We start from the raw sequence: 27,128 nt of genomic DNA, 5'->3' as shown, positions 1-27,128 counted from the left end.
CAATCCCCAAACCTACAATTGTGTGTGTGTATGAGTGTTGAGAGGTATATACTAGGGATATGAATAACTGTAGTGGAAGACAGAGAGCAGAAACACCAGAGAGGATGAGTGTAGTAATGTGTGTATCTGATAATAACATCTCATCGGGAGTAATTGGGTAAATGCGGTGCCTGCCATCTGTAATACCATCAATAATGTCATCTACCTCTCTATGGCTTCCTTAACAACATGATTACCTGAGAGACCTCTACACCTTTCACAGACAGACACATTATCGTGTGTGTGTGTATGTGTGTGTGTGTGTGTGTGTGTGTGTGTGTGTGTGTGTGTGTGTGTGTGTGTGTGTGTGTGTGTGTGTGTGTGTGTGTGTGTGTGTGTGTGTGTGTGTGTGTGTGTGTGTGTGTGTGCATGGTGAAATGGTGATTGATCAGGTTTGTGTGTGCGTGTGTGAACGGAAACGGCTCTATTAGGCTCTTTCATTATCCTTTCCGCCCCCCAAGCCTCCTCCCTTCTCTTCACCCAGGAGGTGAGGGAGGTAACACATGGACACTAAACATCCTCACACACACATCACTTGTATCCTGAGCGATAGGCCTTACTCATCTCTGGCCATCAATCATCCCACTCAGCCCTGTCACACTCCTTGCACCCTTCCCATAGCACCACCACTCTCTACGGTTTAACTGGTCACACAATAGCATAGAGTAGAGAGAGAGAGAGAGAGAGAGCGAGAGAGAGAGAGAGAGAGAGAGAGAGAGAGAGAGAGAGAGGGAGAGAGAGAGAGAGAGAGAGAGAGAGAGAGAGAGAGAGAGAGAGAGAGAGAGAGAGAGAGAGAGGGAGAGGGAGAGAGAGAGAGAGAGAGAGAGAGAGAGAGAGAGAGAGGGAGAGGGAGAGAGAGAGAGAGAGAGAGAGAGAGGGAGAGGGAGAGGGAGAGAGAGAGAGAGACAGAGAGAGGGAGAGGGAGAGGGAGAGGGAGAGGGAGAGAGAGAGAGGGAGAGGGAGGTAGGTGCGTGACAGAGATAGGTGGTTAATGGTGGATCAGTAGGGGAATAGAGACTTATTGACATCATTACATTACTCTGGTTGCATTGCCTGGTATTATGGGCTCAGAGATATACATCCAACCCTACTTAACCTGCTCATTTACATAATTACTCCCATCACTCTGATCTAACAGTCAATCTCTCCTCACACACCTGCACGCAGGCAAGCACACACACAGATAGGATCACAAGCCATTAGCACACAGTTAGCATATATGAGGAGGACCTATGATCTTGTTCCCAGTACTGAATGAACCCTCTGCCATTACAGACGGACATAAAATATCCATCATTACAATGTCAAGACAATCTTTTATTAGTACATTTCATCTTTAAATTGGTTGTACCTTCCCAGAAACTGTTACCCATTATACAGTCTTCTTTCATATTGACCTAAAAAAACGGAATAGTCTATTGTATACGCAATGCAACGTGTCCAGTGACTTTATCTGTATATCAGTGAACTACCTCAGGCAAAGTCAAATTGGGAGTCTGGAGTGTGAACTGGAGAGACTGTGTCCCATAGATCACATGAAATGGTCTGAAAATGTGTTTTTTCCATTCATCAAGCATTCTGACATTTATTTCACCCTCTCTTTCCCTACCTCTCTCTCTCTCTGTCTCTCTGTCTCTCTGTCTCTCTCTCTCTCTCTCTCTCTCTCTCTCTCTCTCTCTCTCTATCTCTCTCTCTCTCTCTCTCTCTCTCTCTCTGTGTGTCTCTGCTTCTTGACATCTGTGAAACATTCCACTTGCATGAATAAAATGTATCCCATTTCTGAATGATTTCTGACGTGACACTGTGTCTAATGTGAAATATATTCTGATATTATTCCTTTCCATATTTCAGCTTTAAGGCTCAAGTGGAGGGCTATAAAGTAGGAGTGAGTGTGGTCATCTTTCACTCCCATGCTACTGAGAGGATGTAGTAATGACAGCATTCCCCTGCTCTTCTGATTGTGAGTGTGTGCGCGTGTGTCTTCTCTGCGTGTGTTTTAGATGCTCTCACGTGGAGGACAGGAATGTGACCACTGCAAGGTGCCATGATGACCAATGGAAACATGACTGCTGGGCACCACATCAAACAAACTGCCATATGGGTCAAGTTACCATGACGAGAGGAGTGGAGAGCACCTTGGTGAGAAAGAGAGAGAGGGAGAGGGAGAGACACAGTGAGAAAATAAAGAATAATATTCAAACTTGAGTTTATTAAATGAACATTCTTTTTAAATATATTCCTCATTAGAAAGTGCCACGCTGTCAGCCACAGAGGACAATATAATTACCATATGCTAGATAAAGATGAAGGAAGTTAATTTGTTTATTAACTCAGAAATCAATTAGGGATAATTAGGACCGTCAAAGAGGCTTATCACAGTGAAACAAGCGGTGGTTTCAATGTAAGTGGCTTCAAATCTACAATAACCCCAATCATCAGGTGATAGGATAATGAAGACTTTATTGGCTGATGAGTTTGTGGCGTAGGGCTTCTTTCTATTTGCTAAAAAAGCGCTCTCTGCTAAATGATGTCATGGTTATTTTCTATTTTTATTATTTTTTGTATTTTTTTCAAATCTAACCTTTATTTAACCATTATGTACAATGACGGGTTTATGATGAGCTGAAGAGAAGCTCCTCTTATGAAGCTCCTCTTATGATGAGAGACATTCATCACCAGTACTTTTTATAATTTTTATTAGGATCCACATTAGCTAACGCTGTAACGCTAGCTAATCCTCCTGGGGTCCAACACCAATTAACAAGACATTACAGACAACAAAAAATCAAGACTTCACAAACATTCAACAAGTAAACAGTACAGAAAATGTAAATACCTGACAGGAAACACTTTTAACATTCAGTTGATGCTTTCTATTTCCTGTCCAGTCATATGGTCTATAGCATTATATGTTATTTTTTTCTTGAAGGTGGATTTACTTTTTGGCTGAGAAATATGGATTGGTAAAGAGTTCCATTCAGCTATGGCTCTATATTAAACTATAGATTTAAGGCCATTTGTCCATGGCTTGGGTTGTCTTAGCTGCCCTGAATTTGTCTGTCTGGTTTGGTGCTTATGCATGTTGCTAGTATGTACTAACTGGCCTGAAAAATACTACTTTTTAAAAATATCTAACATTCCGTAATAAGAAAATCAGAATACTGGATAGTAATTTGTTTTTATCATGAAGCCATGAGAGATTCTGATGCATTTGGATAATATTCATACAGATCGAGAAATGAAGAGCTAGGTTGGAGCCAAGTTGTTGTTTTTTTCACTTGCTCTACATGCGTTTTATTCGTTGACAAATTCAATTGGGGATCATCAGCAAGCATATATCTTGAACCAAATACAATACATTTTGTTTTAGAAATGTTCAACACCAATTTGTCCATATCAACCCACTTAGTTCACTACTCAGTACATCTGTTTGCTCATTACATTCTCATTACATTGGGGAGGTAGGTAGCCTAGTGGTTAGAGCGTTGAGCCAATAACCAAAAAGTTGCTAGATTGAATCCCCCGAGCTGACAAGGTAAAAATATGTTGTGCTGCCCCTGAACAAGGCAGTTAACCCACTGTTCCTAAGCTGTCATCGTAAATAACATTGTGTTCTTAACTGACTTGCCGAGTTCAATTCTGATGCTGCGCTATACATTGTAGAGTCATTAGCATTCATGACCACTCTTGCTTTGTTCATTAGTAAAGATAAAGTAGAGAAGTGGACCTAAGCAACTTCTTTGAGGAACACCACAGTGTATATCATTACTGTTTGAAAAAAATACCATTAAAGAACACTTTTTGCCTTCGCCTGGATAGATAGCTTTCCATCCAGGATAGAGCTGCAGATTTAAAATCAGAACATTTGAGTTGAGCTAGTAACAGTTCATAATCATTTACATCAAAAGCAGCACCGAAATCTAGCAACAGTACACCAACTGACGTCCTGTCATCCATACTCTTTAACCAATCATCTGTCATTTGTGCTAAGGCCATACTCGTAGAATACCCTTCTTTGTATGCATGCTGGAAACCCATTATCAGTTCATTACTTGAGAAATAATCCTTGTTTTGTACAGATACAATTTTTCTAATAATCTACTTAATACAGTTTATAGGATTTGTATTATCATCCGAAGCGACAACAGCATCCTTTCTACCTCTTCCCTTTCTACTTGATGAAATTCAAACATGCATTGCCTCTCCTTCCTGATAAAATCTTTTATGAGGGTATATGACATCAGTTGGAATCATGATAGAATCCTTTCTTCTTTCCTTTCTCAGTCCCCTCCTGTACGCCCTGTTCACTCATGACTGCACAGCTAGGCACGCCTCCAACACCATCATTAAGTTTGCAGATGACACAACAGTAGGCCTGATCGTGTGGTGCCAGGACAACAACCTCTCCCTCAACGTGATCAAGACAAAGGAGATGATTGTGAACTACAGGAAAAGGAGGACCGAGCACGCCCCCATTCTCATTGACGGGGCTGTGGTGGAGCAGGTTGAGAGCTTCAAGTTCCTTGGTGTCCACATCACCAACAAACTAACATCGTCCAAGCACACCAAGACAGTCGTGAAGAGGGGACAACAAAACCTATTCACCCTCAGGAGACTGAAAAGATTTGGCATGGGTCCTCAGATCCTCAAAAAGATTCTACAGCTGCACCATCAAGATCATCCTGACTGGTTGCATCACTGCCTGGTATGGCAACTGCTCGGCCTCCAACCACAAGGCACTACAGAGGGTAGTGCGTACGGCCCACTCCTGGATACCATCTATTACAAGATTATTTATCCTCGATTGTCCATCCAGGTAATCAGCCTTCCCAGACATGTTCTGGAGGCCCTCCCTGACTGTGGTGATTTCATTCCGCATAGAGGAACAGTTTCTGGAAAGTGTATCCTGTGGGGTCTTCAATACATTCAGTGTGAACTGAAGGCTTGTTTTAATGCTATGTACATATTCAGTCGGGTCGTCCAGCTGTTTGTTGGTAGACTCCATGAACATTTGTATGAAGCTTTTAAAGTTATTTTCCTGCTGAACTATCATTTCTTCATAGAAAACGTTCTGCTTCTCCAAGAGCTCACGTACTTGCCCAGCAGAGATGTGATACTCGTTGGGTAATATTTGGTTGATATGTTGATCAATGAGATTACAACCTATTTTCAGCCATTCAAAAAGACAACCAAAACTTTGTTGAATTCCCAATGTGTTATCGTTGCGCTTTCAACCATTTAAAAGCACAACAAAGTTAAAATGGCAATACAATGTCAAATATTTTGTTTATTTATACAACAACTTAATGTATTATCAGTCACTATGCTTCATCTAATAGCATAACCGAATTACCTGGATTGCAATTGAGATTATTAATACAAGGTGCAAGTGATCAATGTCATTCGAGATTCTGCACAGATTATTATAGCAATTGTGAAGATCTGCATAGACCTGAGACTTTTGCATGCTATCTTGAAGATGCACAATTTCTATGATTACACAATAAGACATTTATTGTTACAGTAACCATGGATGTGTTACTCATTTTATCGTTGAATAAATACTGTTACGTTAGTTTGTAAAATAGCCTTAACTTTAACTTTGTTCATTAAATATCAGTGCGACAGCTAATGCACGGTAATTGCAGTGATTTTCTCTGATCAAAACAGACTGATTCTGAAAGAAATTCGACAAATTAATTTTTAACAAAGCACACCTGTTAATTGAAATGCATCCCACGTGACTACCTCATGAAGCTGGTGGCAAGGCAAAGGGTGGCTACTTTGAAGAATTTCAAATATACATTATATTTTGATTTGTTTAACACTTTTTTGGTGACTACATGATTCCATATGTGCTATTTCATAGTTTTTATATCTTCACTATTATTCTACAATGTACAAAACAGTAGAAATAAAGAAAAACCCTGGAATGAGTATGTGTGTCCAAACTTTTTACTTGTTTTTATTTATTTTATTTAACTAGGTAAGTCAGTTAAGAACAAATTCTTATTTCAAAGGGCGGCCTACCCCGGCCAAACCCTAATGATGCTGGGCCAATTGCTCGCCGCCCTATGGGACTCCCAATCATGGTCGGTTGTGATACAGCCTGGAATCAAACCAGGGTCTGTAGTGGAGCCACGGACAGAATTTGCTAATAAATTAATAAAAAATCCTACAATGTGATTTTTTTTCTAATTTTGTCTGTCATACTTGAAGTGTACCTATGATGAAAATTACAGGCCTCTCTCATCTTTTTAAGTGGGAGAATTTGCACAATTGGTGGCTGACTAAATACTTTTTTGTCCCACTGTATATATACAGTACTTAGGTTCACGAGACCCCTATAGGTATATATATACAGTGGGACAAAAAAGTACCTATGATGAAATTACAGGCCTTTCTCATCTTTTTAAGTGGGAGAACCTGCACAATTGGTGGCTGACTAAATACTTTTTTGCCCCACTGTAAATCTATAGGGGTCCCGTCATATAGCTAAATACTACTCAATCTATCTCCGATAATTACTGGAGGCCCTGCTCGGTATGTGCCAAAAATAAATCTCCCCAGCATGGAGTGTCACGTGGGCAGGGAACCTATTTCCCCTTCCCGTGCCTCAGGGTCCCTGTTGTCATCTATCCACTGATTTTGTCACTGATCTCCCCTCTGATGATTTCACCACTATTTTGGTGGTTGTGGATAGATTCTCCAAATCCTGTTGTTTCATCCCACTCTCTGGTATCCCTACTGCTCTCCAGGTCGCTGAGGCACTGTTCCAGCAGGTCTTCCGGCATTATGACTTTCCGGAGGACATCGTCTCTGACCGTGGCCTCCAAATCACATCACGGAATGGAGAGCCTTCATGGAGAAGCTCTGGGTTATGGTCAGCCTCACTTCCGGGTAGGTGGAGAGGATGGACCAGAAGCTGGGGAGGTTCCCAAGGAGCCACTGACAAAATCGGCAGGGGGAGTGGGCCCGATTACTTCCCTGGGCGGAGTACACCCAGAATTCATTATGTCACTCCTCCACCGGGCTGACTCCCTTCTAGTGTGTTCTGGGTTATCAGCCGGTCCTGTCTCCGTGGACCCCAGGCCAGACTGAAGCTGCTGCGGTGGATGAGTGGTTCACAGAAGAAGTGTGCAGCGATGCCCACGTGACACTCCAGTGCAGTGTCCACCATCAGAAAGAGCAAGCGGATCGTCACCGCAGGGAGGCTCCCATGTTCCATTCTGGTGTCTGGCTCTCCACCAGGAACCTCCCACTCCGCCTGCCCTGCAAGAAGCTGAGCCCCCAGTTTGTGGGGCCGTTCAAGATTCTCTGGAGGGTCAACAAGGTGACTCATAGATTACAGCTCCCCAGTGACTACCGTCTCTCACCTTCATTTCATGTCTCCCTTCTCATGCCGGTGGTTCTTGCTCCCCTGGTTGAGGCTGTCCCCCACGACAGCCCTCCGCCTCCCCTGGACGTCGAGGGAGGTCCCGCCTATGCTGTCAGATTCCTACTGGACTCCCGACTTCATGGAGGTAAGCTCCTGTACCTGGTGGACTGGTAGGGGTACGGTCCAGAGGAGCGGTGTTGGAATCCGGTGATGGACATTTTGGATCCCAACATCATCCGTGATTTACACCTTTGCCATCCAGACTGGCAAGCTCCTTGTCCTCGGGGCCGTCCCTTGGCCGGTGTTGACCTGCGGCTTAGGCCGCACATCAGGAGCCACGCGTCGGGGGGGGGGGGGGGGGGGGGTACTGTCATGTCTACTCCCGCTAACCCTATATGACTGACGGTTTACTAATCACTGGCTCTGACAACCTTAATTACGCACAACTGGCACCATCGTTACTCGGATTGGTGCTTCATCATGAGACAGTCCTGGACTCCATCACATCACTGATTACCTCCCCTGTATCTATCACTCCCTTAGTTTCATTCCCCAGGCAGTATTGGTTATGTGTTTCATGTCCAGACGCTACTCTTGTTTTGCATCGTTAGATGTTCATTGCATTATTAAACTCACCACCACTCACCGCTTCTCGACTCCGTTTCACAAAGCTTGAAACTCTAGGCCTATATGTATTTTTTTTTTTTTTTATCCTGGTTTGAATTTAAACAATAGCTATTTATGACTTCCCAAATGCTATACAGACCTGAATAGCATTGTTGATGATATATGGTTCCATTTGCTCTGTTAAACCTACCCTTTGGAATGACATTGAAAGCAGCAGCGAATTTATTAAGTGGAGACTTCTCAATAGTCATTCTCACAATAGAACATTGGTAACAGTCAGTGACAAATATCAAAGCTGAGCAGGACTGGTATTGGTTAAAACCCTGGATGAGAGACCAAATGCATAGCTGTAGATAGATCCTCTCTCTAGGAGGTGCTGCCCAGCCTACAGTTACTTTTTCTTATAGTGGAGATTACGTTGAAGATCAGACATTGTTTCAAAGTTACAAATTCAACATGTTTTATACAATATGTTTTATATCTATGATCACTCAACTACACAGCTGATGCCTGCTGGACTGTTCATTAACATGGTACTTCATTTTGTTTATCTGTCGGCCCCAGCCTCGAACTCAGTGTGTAGCTAACTGACCCTCTCTGCCAATTCATCGCCATTTACCCGTTGTTGTTGTCTTAACTGTTTACCCGTTGTTGTCTTAGCTCTCCCAATCAACACATGTGATTGCTTTATGCCTAATGTCAAAATACCTTGTAAACTGTTGTTTAGGGTATCTCTCATTGTTTTATTTCACTACGGAGCCCCTAGTCCAACATGCCCCAGAGAGCTCCTTTGTCCCACGCCCCAAACATGCGGAGACAACACCTAGCTTAACTGGCACCTCCAGAGATGCAACCTCTCTCATAGTCACTCAATGCCTAGGTTTACTTCCACTGCACTTGCACCCTACCCTACCCTTGTCTGTACATTATGTCCTGAATCTATTCTACCACGCCTAGATATCTGCTCCTTTTATTCTCTGTTCCCAATGCACTAGATGACCAGTTCTTATAGCCTTTAGGCATACCCTCATCCTACTCCTCCTCTGTTCCTCTGGTGATGTAGAGGTTAACCCAGGCCCTGTGTGTCCCCGAGCGCTCTCATTTGTTGACTTCTGTAACCATAAAAGCCTTGGGTTCATGCATAGTAACATCAGAAGCCTCCTCCCTAAGTTTGTTTTATTCACTGCTTTAGCACACTCCGCCAACCCTGATGTCCAAGCTGTGTCTGAATCCTGGTTTAGGAAGGCCACCAAAAATTCTGAAATTTCCATCCCCAATTACAACATTTTCCATCAAGAAAGTACTGCTAAAGGGAGCGGAATTTGCAATCTACTGTAGAGTTCTGTCATAATATCCAGGTCTATGCCCAAACTGTTCGAGCTTCTACTTTTAAAATTCCATCTCGCCAGAAATAAGTCCCTCACTGTTAGCGCTTGTTACAGACCCCCCTCAGCTCCCAGCTGTGCCCTGGACACCATATGCAAATTGATTGCCCCCCATCTAATGTCAGAGTTCATATTGTTAGATGACCTAAACTGGGATATGCTTAACACCCCGGCCGTCCTACAGTCTAAGCTATATGCCCTCAATCTCACACAAATTATCAAGGAACCTACCATGAACAACCCCAAATCCGTAAACATGGGGAACCTTATTGATATCATCCTGACCAACTTGTCCTTTAAATACACCTCTGCTGTCTTCAACCAGGATCTCAGCAATCACTGCCTCATTGCCTGCGTCCGTAATGGGTCCTAAAACACTTCAGCGAGCAGGCCTTTCTAATAGACCTGGCCCGGGTATTTTGGAAGGATATTGACATAATCCCGTCAGTAGAGGATGCCTGGTTGTTCTTTAAAAGTGCTTTCCTCACCATCTTAAATAAGCATGCCCCTTTCAAAAAATGTAGAACTAAGAACAGACATAGCCCTTGGTTCACTCCAGACTTGACTGCCCTTGACCAGCACAAAAACATCCTGTGGCGCACTGCACAAGCATTGAATAGTCCCCGCAATATGCAACTTTTCGGGAAAGTCAGGAACCAATATACACAGTCAGTTAGAAAAGCAAAGGCTAGCTTTTTCTAACAGAAATTTGCATGCTGCAGCACTAATTCCAAAAAGTTTTGGGTAAGAACACCTCCTCCCAGCTGTACACTGCACTGAGACTAGGAAACACTGTCACCACCAATAAATCCACGATAATTGAGAATTTCAATAAGCATTGCTCCACGGCTGGCCATGCAGTCCAACAGACTGCCCCAACCCCGGCCAACAGCTCTGCACCCCCCGCAGCAACTGGCCCAAGCCTCCCCTGCTTCTCCTTCACCCAAATCCAGAGACCTGATGTTCTGACAGAGCTGCAAAATCTGGATCCCTACAAATCAGCTGGGCTAGACAATCTGGACCCTCTCTTCCTAAAATTATCCGCCGACATCGTTGCAAACCCTATTACTAGTCCGTTCAACCTCTCTTTCGTATTGTCTGAGAGTCCTAAAGATTGGAAAGCGGCCACAGTCATCCCCCTCTTCAAAGGGGGAGACACTCTAGACCCACACTGTTACAGACCTCTATCCATCCTTCCCTGCCTTTCTAAAGTCTCCGAAATTCAAGTGAACAAAGAGATCACCGACCATTTTGAATCCCACTGTACCTTCTCCGCTATGCAATCCGGTTTCCGAGCTGGTCACAGGTGCACCTTAGCCACGCTCAAGGACCTAAACGATATTATAACCGCCATCGATAAAATACAGTACTGTGCAGCCGTCTTCATTGATCCGGCCAAAGCTTTGACTCTGTCAATCACCGTATTCTTATCGGCAGACTCCATTGCCTTGTTTTCTCTAATGTCTGCCTCGCCTGGTTCACTTACTACTTCTCAGATAGAGTTCAGTGTGTCAAATCGGAGGGCCTGTTGTCCGGATCTCTGGCAGTCTCTATTGCGGTGCCACCGGGTTCAATTCTCAGGCAGACTCTTTTCTCTGTATAAATCAATGATGTCGCTCTTGCTGCGGGTGATTATTTGATACACCCCTATGCAGATGACACCTGATTTATTACGGCCCAGATTGCAGTTCCTATGGCTTCCACTAGATGTCAACAGTCTTTAGAAATTGTTCGATGATTTTCTTTTGAAAAATGAGGAAGTAGTCCTATTCTTAAATTTGATTGATTATTAAGGGTTGGATTAGAAACGTTGTTTGAAATGTTTGGACCAAGTTTACAGGTAACTTATTAGATACTTTGCAGGCATGTTGGGCGAGTTGGAACCGGTGTATTTCTGAATCAAGGGCACCAAATAAATTGACATTTTGGGGATATAAAGAAGGAATTTATCGAACAAAATGACCATTCATTGTGTCACTGAGACATGTGGGATTGCAAAAAGATGAATATCTTCAAAGGTATGTGATTTATTTTATTGCTATTTCTGACTTTCGTTATGCATCTGTTTGGTTGGAAAATGGTTTTCATGCTTTTGTATGCGGGTCGCGGTCCTCAGATAATCGCATGGTGTGCATTCGCCGTAAAGCCTTTTTGAAATCTGACACAGCGGCTGGATTAACAAGAAGTTAAGCTTTATTTTGATGTATAACGCTTGTATTTCCATTAAAGTTAAATATTTCTAATAATGTAATTTTAATTTAGCGCTCTGCAACTTCACCGGATGTTGTCAAATCTATCCCGTTAACGGGATTTAATCCCGAAGAAGTGTTTAACAAACTACCAAACGAGCTTCAATGCCATACAACAGTCCTTCTGTGGCCTCCAAATGCTCTTTAATGGTAGTAAAATTAAATGCATGCTCTTCAACTGATTGCTGCACACACCTGTCCGCCGGACTAGCATCGCTACTCTGGACGGTTCTGAATATGTGGAAAACTATAAATACATAGGTGTCTGGTTAGACTGTAAACTCTCCTTCCAGTCTCATATTAAGCATCGCCAACACAAAATATTATCTAGAATCGGCTTCCTATTTCGCAACAAAGCCTCCTTCACTCATGCTGCCAAACATACCCTCGTAAAACTGACTATGATACCGATCCTTTTGCACACACTGTATAAAGATTTTTCTATTGTGTTATTGACTGTACGGTTGTTTATCCCATGTGTAACTCTGTGTTATTGTTTTTGTCGCACTGCTTTGCTTTATCTTGGCCAGGTCGCAGTTGTATATGAGAACTTGTTTTTGAATGGCCTGCCTGGTTAAATAAAGGTGAAAAAAAGGTTTGTCTATGTTGAAAATTGGAAACCATATCGACATAATCCTGTGGTTTAAATGATACCCTCAAAAGAACAGTTTTTGTTGATTGCTTTTTTCAAATCCAGTGTGTTTTCCACATAGATTACACATCACAATATGTTGATAAATCATATCAAAATCAAACAAAAAATGTGTCACATTTGTCACATGCGCCGAGTAAAACAAGTGTAGACCTTACTGTGAAATGCTTACTTACAAGCACTTCACCAACAATGCAGTTCAAGAGGATTGTAGAAAATATTGACCAAATAAACTAAATTAAAAAATAATAAAACGTAACAAAATAACATAACAATAACGAGGCCATATACAGGGGGTAGTGGTACCGAGTCAGTGTACGGGGGTACAGGTTAGAGGTAATTTGTACATGTAGGGAAGGGTGACGTGACTATGCATTGATAATAAACAGAGAATAGCAGCAGTGTACAAAACAAATGGAGGGGGGGGGGTCAATGTAATAGTCCGGTGGCCATTTGATTAATTGTTCAGCACTCTTATGGATTGGGGTTAGAAGCTGTTAAGGAGCCTTTTGGTCCTAGACTTGGCGCTCTGGTACCACTAGCCGTGCGGTAGCAGAGAAAACAGTCTATGATGACTGACTGGAGTCTCTGACAATTTGATGGGCTTTCCTCTGACACAGCCTATTATATAGGTCCTGGATTGCAGGAAGCTTGCCCCCAGTGATGTACTGGGCCGTACGCACTACCCTCTGTAGCGGCTTATGGTCAGATGTTGAGCAGTTGCCATAACAGGCTGTGATGCAACCAGTCAGGATGGTCTCGATAGTGCAACTGTAGAACTTTTTGAGGATCTGGGGACCCATGCCAAATCTTTTCAGTCTCCTGAGGGGGAAAAGGTTTTGTCATGCCCTCTTCACTACTGTCTTGGTGTGTTTGGACTATGATAGATGATTGGTGATGTGGAGACCAAGGAACGTGAAACTCTCAACCCGCTCTACAACAGTCCCGTTGACGTTAAAGGGGGCCTGTTTGGCCCAGCTTTCCCTGTAGTCCACGATCAGCTCCTGTGTCTTGCTCAAATTGAGGGAGAGGTTGTTGTCCGGGCATCACACCGCCAGATCTCTGACCTCCTCCCTATAGGCTGTCTCATCATTGTCGGTGATCAGGCCTACCACTGTGTCATCAGCAACCTTAATGATGGTGTTGGTGTTGTGTTTGGTCATGCAGTCGTGGGTGAACAGGGAGTACAGGAGGGGACTAGGTACACACCCCTGAGGGGCCCCAGTGTTGAGGATCAGCATTGCAGACAAGTTGTTGCCTACCCTTACCACCTGGGGGTGGCCCGTCAGAAAGTCCAGGATCCAGTTGCAGAAGGAGGTGTTTAGTCCCAGGGTCCTTAGCTTAGTGATGAGCTTCGTGGGCACTATGGTGTTCAACGCTGAGCTGGAGTCAATGAATAGCATTCTCACATAGGTGTTCCTTTTGTCCAGGTGGGAAAGGGCAGTGTGGAGTGTGATTGAGATTGCGTCATCTGTGGATCTGTTGGGGCGGTCTGTGAATTGGAGTGGGTCTAGGGTATCCAGGAGGATTCTGTTGATGTGAGCCATGACCAGCCTTTCAAAGCACTTCATGGCTACCAACGTGAGTGCCATGGGGCGGTAATCATTTAGGCAGGTTACATTTGCGTCCTTGGGCACAGGGACTACGGTGGTCTGCTTGAAATATGTAGGTATGACAGAGTTAGGGAGAGGTTAATAATTTCAATGAAGACACTTGCCAGTTGGTCCGTGCATGCTTTGAGTCCTAGGAATCCATTTGGCCCCGCCGCTTTGTGAACGTTGACCTGTTTAAAGGTCTTGCTTACATCGGCTCCCGAGAGCGTTATCACACAGTCATCCAGAACAGCTGGTGCTCTCATTCATGCTTCAATGTTGCTTGCCTCAAAGCGAGCATAAAAGACATTTAGCTCGTCTGGTAGGCTTGCGTCACTGGTCAGCACATGTCTGGGTTTCCCTTTGTAGTCCATAATAGTTTTAAAGCCCTGCCACATCCAACGAGCATCAGAGCCGGTGTAGTAGGTTTCAATCTTAATTCTGTATTGACACTTTGCTTGTTTGATGGTTTGTCTGAGGGCATAGCAGGATTTCTTATAGGCGTCCAGATTAGTGTCCCGCTCCTTGAAAGTGGCAGCTCTAGTCTTTAGCGCGATGCGGATGTTGCTTGTAATCCATGGCTTGTGGTTGGGATATGTACGTACGGTCGGTCACTGTGTGGACGACATCGACGATGTACTTATTAATGAAGCAGATGACTGTGGATGCATACTCCTCAATGCCATTGGATGAATCCTGGAACATATTCCAGCCTGTGCTAGCAAAACAGTCCTGTAGTGTAGCATCCGTGCCATCTGACCACTTCCGTATTGAGCGAGTTACTGATACTTCCTGCTTTCGTTTTTGCTTGTAAGCAGGAATCAGGAGGATATAATTATGGTCGGATTTGCCAAATGGAGGGCGAGGGAGAGCTTTGTACGCATCTCTGTGTGTGGAGTAAAGGTGGTCTAGAGGTTTTTTTCCTCTGGTTGCACATGTGACATGCTGGTAAAAATTTGGTAAAGCTGATTTAAGTTTGCCTGCATTAAAATCCCCGGTCACTAGGAGCGCCACTCCATGGTGAGCATTTTCTTCTTTGCTTATGGCCTTATAGAGTTGGTTGAGTGAGCTCTTAGTGACAGCATCGGTCTGTGCTGGTAAATAGACGGCTTCAAATAATATAGATGAGAACTCTCTTGGTAGATAGCGTGATCTACAGCTTATCATAAGGTACTCTACCTGAGGTGAGCAATAGCTTGACAATTCTTTAATATTAGACATCGCGCACCAGCTGTAATTGACAAAAAGACCTAGGATGATTTAACCAGTTTGTGCCCAGTGGGTGGTGTTAATGGCTGTTCTGGTAAATGACACCCGTTATTGTTCTAATATTGGAATCTGACAGAATCTGACAGACTGACTTCCTTAGCTAGTAGACTGACAATCTATGGACCATTTAAAAAACATATTGTGCTCACCAATATGTGCGAGTGTGTATGTGTTTGTCTTTCATGTATAGCTGATCTGACGACCTAAACCTTCAAACATGAAAACATGGTGTTACGTTAATATATTTGCCCAAATCTTTCATCTTCTCTTCTTGCAGTGGTGTTGTTCACTATGTGTTGTTCAGTCATAGTCCCACACTTGCGTAATATTCTCTCCCAGTTTGCCATGCAAGCAGACTTGACCCAATATTAAGCCCAGTTCAAACTGCCTCAGCTCTGCTCTGTTTGGAACTACAGAACCGAACAATGTGTTTCAGCATGCAGAACAACAACACATTGTTTACACAACAACCATGGTGGCCCGGTTCTGAACTGTCTGGAGGGGTGGTTAACTGAACTGGTACCTACAATCTTCAATAAGTTGAGGACTACTTCCACTCATAAAATACTGATCTCTGTGCAGTAACATTGTAGTGACGAGTATATATTTGTTTTCGCATTCTACTTCAAGGTCTGGATATATCTTAAGTGTAAATCACATGATCAGCACACAGCCTGCTGGTCCATGCCAGGAGAGGTCCCAAATTTAACACATTAGCAAGGGAGGTGTGTAGGCTAGAGACAGACTGTCCTAAGTGTTTTCAGGGGAGTATGTGTGTGTGCGTGTGTGTGTGTGCATGTGTGGGTTTGTGTGTGTGGGTGGGTGTCCTAAGTATTTTCAGGGGAGTATGTGTGTGTGCGTGTGTGCGTGTGTGCGTGTGTGCGTGTGTGCGCGTGTGTGCGTGTGTGTGTGTGTGCGTGTGTGCGTGTGCGTGTGTGCGCGTGTGTGCATCTGCGTGTGTTTGTGTGTGTGTGTGTGCGTGTGTGCGTGTATGTGTGGGTGTCCTAAGTATTTTAGGGGAGTGTGGTCTTGGTGAGTGGCCAGTAGTCTGAGATCAAAGGATTAAAAAGACCGGTTGTCACTATGACAGCTGTAGCAGTTTGGATATCCACTTGACCGGGCAGAGACACTGTAATAAAATTTATGAACAGAAAAATAGCTAGAAAGAGAGAGAGAGAGAGAGAGAGAGACGGATGAGGAAACAAACGGATGGACGGACTGAAGGAGAGACAGACAAAGAAACAGAGAATGAGAGGGATAGAGAGATGGGGACGGAGATAGGGAGAGATAGACAGACAGAGAGACAGAGAATGAGAGGGATAGAGAGATGGGGACAGAGATAGGGAGAGATAGACAGACAGAGAGACAGAGAATGAGAGGGATAGAGAGATGGGGACAGAGATAGGGAGAGAGAGAATGAGAGGGATAGAGAGATGGGGATGGAGATAGGGAGAGACAGAGAATGAGAAGGATAGAGAGATGGGGACAGAGATAGGGAGAGACTGACAGAAAGAGAGACAGAGAATGAGAGGGATAGAGAGATTGGGACAGAGATAGGGAGAGACAGAGAATGAGAAGGATAGAGAGATGGGGACGAAGATAGGGAGAGACAGACAGAAGAGAGACAGAGAATGAGAGGGATAGAGAGATGAGGACAGAGATAGGGAGAGACAGACAGGCAGAGAGATAGAGAATGAGAGGGATAGAGAGATGAGTATGGAGATAGGGAACGACAGAGCTGGCAAATATTCAGTAATATGATCTGACAGCACCTCTGCAGAGGTTTCCAGACACATGCTACAATGCTGTAGAACCATACTAATCCTCCACTCCTCTGCCTTTCCTCATCTCTTCTGCTCTTCCTTTCCCCTCTTCTTCCATCCAACATCTGATCCCTCTGATACCTCTCACCACTCTCCATGTGTTCCACTACGACTGGAAATATATACCTCACTGATCAATACCACTCGCTCTCTCTTCCCTGATTTTCCTTTCTCTCTTTTTTTCTGTTCAATGTGTTCTTTCTCTCTCACTCTCTGTTTCAAAAGTTTGAAGACAGTTTAACTGACAGAGTCAAAAGTCATTGAGTGCTCCCAGCCCACCCCATGGCCTCCTCTATGCCCACTGCCTCTCTGCCCCCATGCCTCTCCACTCTGGTCGTCCAGACCTCCAGGGCCCCAGCCCATCTACGTGGCCCATCCGAGGCTGTACCTGGCTGGGCAGAAGCATGGTAGAGACAGGGGGACAGATGGAGGCATCTGAGGCTCTAATCTCTGCCTGGTGGGGAGGTTTCTTCATGGCTATCTTAGTCACTGTGCCAACATCTAAAGGCCAACAACACACTCAGATACACCACACACAATACAGCACAGAGAAGCCACTGACTTTACAATAGCAATGAATCCAGATAAGTATGTGTGTCTGCCTGTATAGCTAATTATCTAGCTAGCTAATAATCTTTCCATCTATTACTGTACTTTCCAGCATAAGTTATAGAGAGATGTTCAGCTGTGTTGCTGTGTAGAATTAGTACATGTGACCAATTGGAAAACTGATTAAAAGGCTAAAGGTCAATGAAGTGTGGCACCAAACTGTTGAGAATGGAATATCAGTTACCCAGACATACTGTACACACACTGCTACTCCCAAGGGAAAAACAAGGACGCCAGCAGCAACATGAGACCACACACACAACACACACACACACACACACACACACACACACACACACACACACACACACACACACACACACACACACACACACACACACACACACACACACACACACACACACACAATACAGGTTGACATGGGAGTGAAAATTCATTGCTGTCCCGTCCTGTCTTGAAATTGTTTTCCCCGTACTGTCCTGATTCCGCAACATTTCTAAAACCAAATAACTTTCCTGTACCGTCCCAATAAAATTCCCTCCCATTCGGTCCCGTGCTAGTTTTTACGTGCAGAAGTCAGAAATAATTTGCTCCATTAGCTGCTCGTAGCTAAGTAGTGACTGGCTGCAACTGGAATGTGGAGTGACAGTGAGCCAGCGGGGGGTGGAAATGGCCTACACACAGTTTCTTTAATGAAATCCTCCATACATTACATATTTCTAACCCCCCACCCCAAAAAACACTATATTTATAACTATTCCTGTACTGCCTGTCTCTGTGGAGTGTCGATCCTGTCCCGTCCTGACTCTAGAACTTGACTCTCATTCCTGACAAAATCCTGAACCACCCACAAGACCCATGTGAGTCCTGTTCCCATGTCAACCTCTAACACACACACACACACACACACACACACACACACACACACACACACACACACACACACACACACACACACACACACACACACACACACACACACACAATCTGCAACCCAATCTCCAAATAAAAGGCCAACACATGGCGTAACTGCAGTAACAGTATTACACCATCGCGGGGAGTTGCCATGTTTTAACTGTGACAGAAGGAAGTCATGGCTTGATGCTTTAATTATGCCATTTGGTACTGTATCTTAGCTGTCTGTCATACTACGCAAAAGTTTAGGCAATCATTCCGAATGGTTAAGGTTAGGGTTAAGGCTTGGGAAAGGCTTAAAACAAAAAAGAGTGTCTAGCACTAGGATTGAACACACAACTTTCAGAGCTGGAGTCTACGGCTTTCACGACCATCCCCCATCCACAACACCCCAGCAAGCCGCCAGCCTGCTAGAAGGTAATAGGCGCTCACGTTGTCCCTAGTGGACGACATAGCGTCCATATTTCTCCAAATCCAAACGTAATCTGGTCTCTGCAGAATCGGCACCTCCCGACTTATTCCGTAGGAGAATGGGCTGTCTGGCACATTTCACTGGTGGGGATCATAAGAGAATGACCTCAAATGCCTCTGTCAAGTGTTCTTTAAAAGGCCTATCCAATTGCATACAATTGAAATCAAATACAAATGGCGAGATGAATACAAGCTGGTACACAGAACACAGCTCATAATCCATGTAAAATGAAATCCATATACTGTACATGCTTACATAAATTACATTCCAACATGTGGAAAGACAGTAATCCAGACGTTTGTTTTTAGGGTCAATCTGAATCCAGTGTGAAAGGACCATTGTCTCTGATCTAATCCTGACTTTATTTACAGGCCTGGGTATGAACCCAGCGCTAACCATGGTTACCTCACACTGCCTGGAAACACACACCCAGGAATGAGTTAGAGCAGTGCTCTCCACAGGGTTCTCCAACCCTGTTCCTGGAGAGCCATCGTCCTGTAGGTTTTTGTTCCAACCCTAATCTAGTACACCTAATTCTAATAATTATCTAGTTGATAAACTGAATCAGGTCAGTTACAACTGGGATCGGAGCAAAAACCTACAGGAGGGTAGCTCTCCAGGAACAGGGTTGGAGAGCCCTGTGTTAGAGACTATAGTGTCTTACTCTGGGGTCAGACAAGAATGTATACCTGCATGAAAACGAGCTCCAAGAAGGATATATGGTTACCATAGCACTTATTCAGTGTGCACTAATACAATTGTTTTGCTTACACTGTTGATGTGATAGAAATCTGAACTAACTTGTCCACGTCACAGTTGTTGGTATTGAGACACATTCCAGGAACAATCCAGAAATGCGTTTTCAGGAACTATGATTTAAAAAAATATTTTTTAGATAAAATACAAGTTTTAAATGAGAGCTAAGCCTGGATCCACACCAGAGTTTAAGTTGAATTATGACAATTGTTCTCTACTATTTTCCTACGATTTGGGGAAGGAGGTTAAATGGAGCAGGTTTACAGAGACTGAACAAAAACAGAAGCAGCTTACATGAGATTTGCCAATTACCCGAAACACCTTACCCACACTTGTTCACCCTCCCCCTGCCCTCACCCCAGTCCTCCCCCACCCTCACCGATCCCTGGAGAGATGGAGCCCTTTCATGACCTGCCCAGGACACCCAGAGATCCACCAATCACAGACCAGGACCAGAAACACTAACAGACCTTTCTACTTGTGGAAATCAGAAAAGACAAACATGACCACCCTGTAAAAACAACCTGAAGGAGAGGGGAGAGGTTTCTGTGTGGAACAAAAGCAGCTCTAGAATAACACACATTCTGGTTCAGAAAGAGAGGAATTCATATGTGGAACGTTAACAGTCAGTAGACCTTAGCGATGGCCCAGACCACATGGGCTTCCATATTCCTCCACCTTTCTCCCCCACAGATACCCCTTATCCTCACCCACATCCCCATTCTATCAAAAATAGACTACTGGGAACCTGCACAGATGAGGTGATCATAAGAACGAGGATGTGGTTGATAAAATAAACCTAAATAAACTCAAATCTACAGTATTTCTGTACCTCGCTACCAGGGGCCTTGGCTTGATTGTACAGAAATGATGAAGTCAAAGAGGAACAGCTCTAAGCTCTATACTGTAGCTTTCTATGTCATGAGACCACAACCAAACAATCCATACCTTTTATAGGTTCCAGAACCTAAACAATCCGTTTGAACTGTGTTTACTTGATATTCAATACCCATCTGTGTTTGTTTGTCTTTGTAGAGTTTCTAAACTGGAGATGTATTGTAAGGGTTAATAGCTTTGAAAGCAAAGGGGATGTGAATCCTCCAGTAACCAAGATCAGAGATTACTTAGGCTCCTTTGAAAAACACTGCTATACAAGTTAAAACAATATTTACCCTCTGTAAGGGTAACTCTGTAAGGGTTAACATAATATTTACCCTCTGTAAGGGTAACTCTGTAAGGGTAACTCTGTAAGGGTAACTCTGTAAGGGTTAACATAATATTTACCCTCTGTAAGGGTAACTCTGTAAGGGTTAACATAATATTTACCCTCTGTAAGGGTAACTCTGTAAGGGTTAACATAATATTTACCCTCTGTAAGGGTAACTCTGTAAGGGTTAAAACAATATTTACCCTCTGTAAGGGTAACTCTGTAAGGGTAACTCTGTAAAGGTAACTCTGTAAGGGTAACTCTGTAAGGGTTAACATAATATTTACCCTCTGTAAGGGTAACTCTGTAAGGGTTAAAACAATATTTACCCTCTGTAAGGGTAACTCTGTAAGGGTTAACATAATATTTACCCTCTGTAAGGGTAACTCTGTAAGGGTCACTCTGTAAGGGTAACTCTGTAAGGGTTTAAAACAATATTTACCCTCTGTAAGGGTAACTCTGTAAGGGTTAACATAATATTTACCCTCTGTAAGGGTAACTCTGTAAGGGTTAAAACAATATTTACCCTCTGTAAGGGTAACTCTGTAAGGGTTAAAACAATATTTACCCTCTGTAAGGGTAACTCTGTAAGGGTTAAAACAATATTTACCCTCTGTAAGGGTAACTCTGTAAGGGTAACTCTGTAAGGGTTAACATAATATTTACCCTCTGTAAGGGTAACAATGTAAGGGTTAACATAATATTTACCCTCTGTAAGGGTAACTCTGTAAGGGTAACTCTGTAAGGGTAACTCTGTAAGGGTAACTCTGTAAGGGTTAACATAATATTTACCCTCTGTAAGGGTAACTCTGTAAGGGTTAACATAATATTTACCCTCTGTAAGGGTAACTCTGTAAGGGTTAACATAATATTTACCCTCTGTAAGGGTAACTCTGTAAGGGTTAACATAATATTTACCCTCTGTAAGGGTAACTCTGTAAGGGTAACTCTGTAAGGGTAACTCTGTAAGGGTTTAAAACAATATTTACCCTCTGTAAGGGTAACTCTGTAAGGGTAACTCTGTAAGGGTTTAAAACAATATTTACCCTCTGTAAGGGTAACTGTAAGGGTTAACATAATATTTACCCTCTGTAAGGGTAACTCTGTAAGGGTTAACATAATATTTACCCTCTGTAAGGGTAACTCTGTAAGGGTTAACATAATATTTACCCTCTGTAAGGGTAATTCTGTAAGGGTTAACATAATATGTACCCTCTGTAAGGGTAACTCTGTAAGGGTTAACATAATATTTACCCTCTGTAAGGGTAACTCTGTAAGGGTTAACATAATATTTACCCTCTGTAAGGGTAACTCTGTAAGGGTAACTCTGTAAGGGTTAACATAATATTTACCCTTTGTAAGGGTAACTCTGTAAGGATTAACATAATATGTACCCTCTGTAAGGGTAACTCTGTAAGGGTAACTCTGTAAGGATTAACATAATATTTACCCTCTGTAATGGTAACTCTGTAAGGGTTAACATAATATTTACCCTCTGTAAGGGTAACTCTGTAAGGGTAACTCTGTAAGGGTAACTCTGTAAGGGTTAACATAATATTTACCCTCTGTAAGGGTAACTCTGTAAGGATTAACATAATATGTACCCTCTGTAAGGGTAACTCTGTAAGGGTAACTCTGTAAGGGTTAACATAATATTTACCCTCTGTAAGGGTTAACATAATATTTACCCTCTGTAAGGGTAACTCTGTAAGGGTTAAAACAATATTTGCTCCGACATAATGATGCAAATGGCATATACAGTGATTTCCAAAATAGTTATCATGCAATATGATAAACAAGCTTCAGTTATTGGATGATCACCAGCCCTTACCCAATGAATTCCTCATGTTGGTCTTAGTTTGTGTAGAGGTCCTCAGCTATAGATGGTATTTGGTATTCAATGATTCATTATATGGTTGTAATGGTAGTTACTAAGTTACATAATTCAACACAGCTGTAAATTGGTTGCAAGTTGTTCCAGTGGTGCTTCTTTCAATAAGATTGAAATAGATCTAAAGTAATTATGTAACTAACAATTTCACAGTGTTGGACAGCGTTTCTAAGTTCAGTCAAACTCAGTGGCTGTGAAATATAGCATCACCCTTGTTTTCTCATAAAATGTTAGGACCTATTGAGCTGGTTGAAAACATCAAGCTGTGCTTAGTGATGGACAACTTTGACATTTCTCCTTTTTGATTATTTGACCCCTCCCTTCCTGTTTAAAGACGGAGAGAGAGGAAAGTCATTAAACTCTGACAGAATGTGTAAATCTTTCAGGATGCCAGTGGAGCCTCCAGTCCAGACCACACAGTCAGTAGTGGGTATAAGGTGGCTTTGGCTGCTGTGAAATCCTGTCAATACCTTTCTGTGTGACTGAGATTCCCATGTCCTTGCCATGTGGAAACAGGGTTTCCCCCCATCTTTTTCAGTTTGACCCAGATTGAATGCCCTCCAGTCACTGTGAGACAGCATGGGTAATGGTTGTGTGTAGCTGATAGACTAGATTAACCATTACACTGTCTGAATGACTGACAAGTTAATGAAGTACATTTGCAGGATGATTCCCTACATTTATGTCATTTCTACATACCATGATGACAGACACCTTCATATGTATTGACGAATGACCATGCACAAGTGCAAACACACGCACGCATGCTCGAACGCACATAAACACACACACACAAACACACACCTCGTCTCCCTCAACAATCCCCCATGCTGAACACAGGCTGTGTAAATGGAGATAATGAAACAGCACTTGATTCTGTGTTTCAAAATCCAGGAAGGAAGGATTCTTCTGCCAAGACCTTTCTACTTCCTGGGAGCAGGGGTCAGAGGTCACAGAGATTGTTTATGAATGGTAGAGAGTGACGAGGTCATGTTTGTGATTGTCAAGATTGAAGGGGTCATGTCAAAAAGCAATCAGGCATGTGATCAGAACTGAATGAGAGCAGACATACACACACACACACACACACACACACACACACACACACACACACACACACACACACACACACACACACACACACACACACACACACACACACACACACAATGAGAAAATACCAGAATATTAATAACTAGGATATATTTACCTCTTTATATTTATCTCTTTCCATGTAGGTAGTGTCTAACAAGGTCTATAGTATTTCCTATGCGTTCCAAAGGTTAATGATGTGATGGTGTGTGATGCTGTCCCCCCAGGCATTCAGACACAGCTTTGATACTAAAGACATCTGAGCTCTACCCCCATCCTCTCTGTACCCTCTGACTCCTGATAAGTGGAACATGGCTGTGATCAGTATCTCAGAGAAACAGGATATGCTTGGAGGTACTCTGCTCCACGACACCCCATGAAACGGTGTCTCCCATCATGACCCCACAGAGAGAGGTGGTGGGTAGGCAGTCAGCTCAAATATATACCACTGCAGAAAGAGAGAGGTGGTGGGTAGGCAGTCAGCTCAAATACATAACACTGCACAACACCTTGAATTCCAGGACAGAAGGAAATTCAGGATATTAGTTTTTTAGTACTATGAGTAGCTACATGCAGATATCCTTTTCTGCCTGCAGTAGAGATAATAAGACTTAGAAAAAGTGAGTTATCTGCATCAGAGTAGTATACGTCTGAAAGATCTGGTGTATACGTATTCAACATTTACAAACCCTATGTGAATGAAGACAATGTTTAAAGGTGTGTGTGTCCCGGCACACACTCTGCAGCGAGGAGAGAGGCTGTACTTAGCTGCTCACAGCTAACTGTTTCTGCATACCTGCTGCTAAGAACACACATACCTCCAGGCCCATTTCCCCAAGCTGCTCCAGGCCCATTCCCCCAAAATACTAATGTACACAGGCTGCCATCAATACTACTCTACACAGGCTGCCATCAATACTACTCTACACAGGCTGCCATCAATACTACTCTACACAGGCTGCCATCAATACTACTCTACACAGGCTGCCATCAATACTACTCTACACAGGCTGCCATCAATACTACTCTACACAGGCTGCCATCAATACTACTCTACACAGGCTGCCATCAATACTACTCTACACAGGCTGCCATCAATACTACTCTACACAGGCTGCCATCAATAATATTCTACACAGGCTTCCATCAGTACTACTCTACACAGGCTGCCATCAATACTACTCTACACAGGCTGCCATCAGTACTACTCTACACAGGCTGCCATCAGTACTACTCTACACAGGCTGCCATCAGTACTACTCTACACAGGCTGCCATCAGTACTACTCTACACAGGCTGCCATCAGTACTACTCTACACAGGCTGCCATCAATACTACTGTACACAGGCTGCCATCAATACTACTCTACACAGGCTGCCATCAATAATATTCTACACAGGCTTCCATCAGTACTACTCTACACAGGCTGCCATCAATACTACTCTACACAGGCTGCCATCAGTACTACTCTACACAGGCTGCCATCAATACTACTCTACACAGGCTGCCATCAGTACTACTCTACACAGGCTGCCATCAGTACTACTCTACACAGGCTGCCATCAGTACTACTCTACACAGGCTGCCATCAGTACTACTCTACACAGGCTGCCATCAGTACTACTCTACACAGGCTGCCATCAGTACTACTCTACACAGGCTGCCATCAGTACTACTCTACACAGGCTGCCATCAGTACTACTCTACACAGGCTGCCATCAATACTACTCTACACAGGCTGCCATCAGTACTACTCTACACAGGCTGCCATCAGTACTACTCTACACAGGCTGCCATCAGTACTACTCTACACAGGCTGCCATCAATACTACTCTACACAGGCTGCCATCAGTACTACTCTACACAGGCTGCCATCAATACTACTCTACACAGGCTGCCATCAGTACTACTCTACACAGGCTACCATCAGTACTACTCTACACAGGCTGCCATCAGTACTACTCTACACAGGCTGCCATCAATACTACTCTAAACACGTACACACCATTCAAGCATGCAAGCAAGCACATGGCACACATACAGTACAAACACACAAGCACACACAAACACACACACACACACACACTCACACACACCTCCGTGTTTCCAGGACAGCCCAGCAGAAGTTGACTGTCAACACCCGAGTAACAGAGACACCTGCACCTTGGTCAATACTCTGTAATATACTGTATGTGCAAAACACCTTGCTTACATCTCAATTCAGCATGATTTTCCCCCCTTTCCTCTTCCTGTCAGGGGTTTGATATCTTGATTTTAGCAGGAAGGCTTTTGAAGTCGGCCTGCTTACAGAAAAACACCGTTGCTTTGCATTCCACCACTACAGCACATCTGAATAAGCAGTGGTGGAACAAGTACCCAATTGTCATACTTGAGTGAAGGTAAAGATACCTTAATAGAAAATGTCTCAAGTAAAAGGGAAAGTCACCCAGTAAAATTCTACTTGAGTTAAAGTCTATTTGCTTTTAAATGTACTTAAGTATCAAAAGTAAAAGTATGAATAATAAAAAAAATCCTTATATTAAGCAAACTAGACGGCATCTACGGATTGCCAGGGGCACACCAACACTCAGACATCATTTGCAAACAAAGGATTTGTGTTTAGTGAGTCCGTAAGATCAGAGGCAGTAGGGATGACCAGGGATGTTCTCTCGATAAGTTTGTGAATTGAACCATTTTCTGTCCTGCTAAGCATTCAAAATGTAACTTTTGGGTGTCAGGGAAAATATATGGCGTAAAAAGTACATTATTAATGTATAAAGTACATTATTTTCTTTAGGAATGTAGTGAAGTAAAAGTAAAAGTAGTCAAAAATATAAAGAGTAAAGTACAGATACCCCAAAAAACTACTTAAGTAGTATTTTAATGTATTTTTTACTTAAGTACTTTACACCACTATGAATAAGCTAACTCACATACAAATCTAGACTTACTGACTTTAAGATCGTGGAAATCAATGATGTGTGAAAGACAAAACAAAATATAGACAAAACAAAGGAGATGATTGTGGACTTCAGGAAACAGCAGAGGGAGCACCCCCCTATCCACATCGACGGGACAGTAGTGGAGAGGGTAGTAAGTTTTAAGTTCCTCGGCGTACACATCACAGACAAACTGAATTGGTCCACCCACACAGACAGCATCGTGAAGAAGGCGCAGCAGCGCCTCTTCAACCTCAGGAGGCTGAAGAAAT

The sequence above is a fragment of the Oncorhynchus clarkii genome, chromosome 2 (genome assembly GCF_045791955.1).
Source record: "Oncorhynchus clarkii lewisi isolate Uvic-CL-2024 chromosome 2, UVic_Ocla_1.0, whole genome shotgun sequence".
NCBI classification, from domain to species: Eukaryota; Metazoa; Chordata; class Actinopteri; order Salmoniformes; family Salmonidae; genus Oncorhynchus; species Oncorhynchus clarkii.
The sequence above is the reverse complement of the archived record's forward strand: the minus strand, read 5'-3'. Positions refer to the sequence as shown.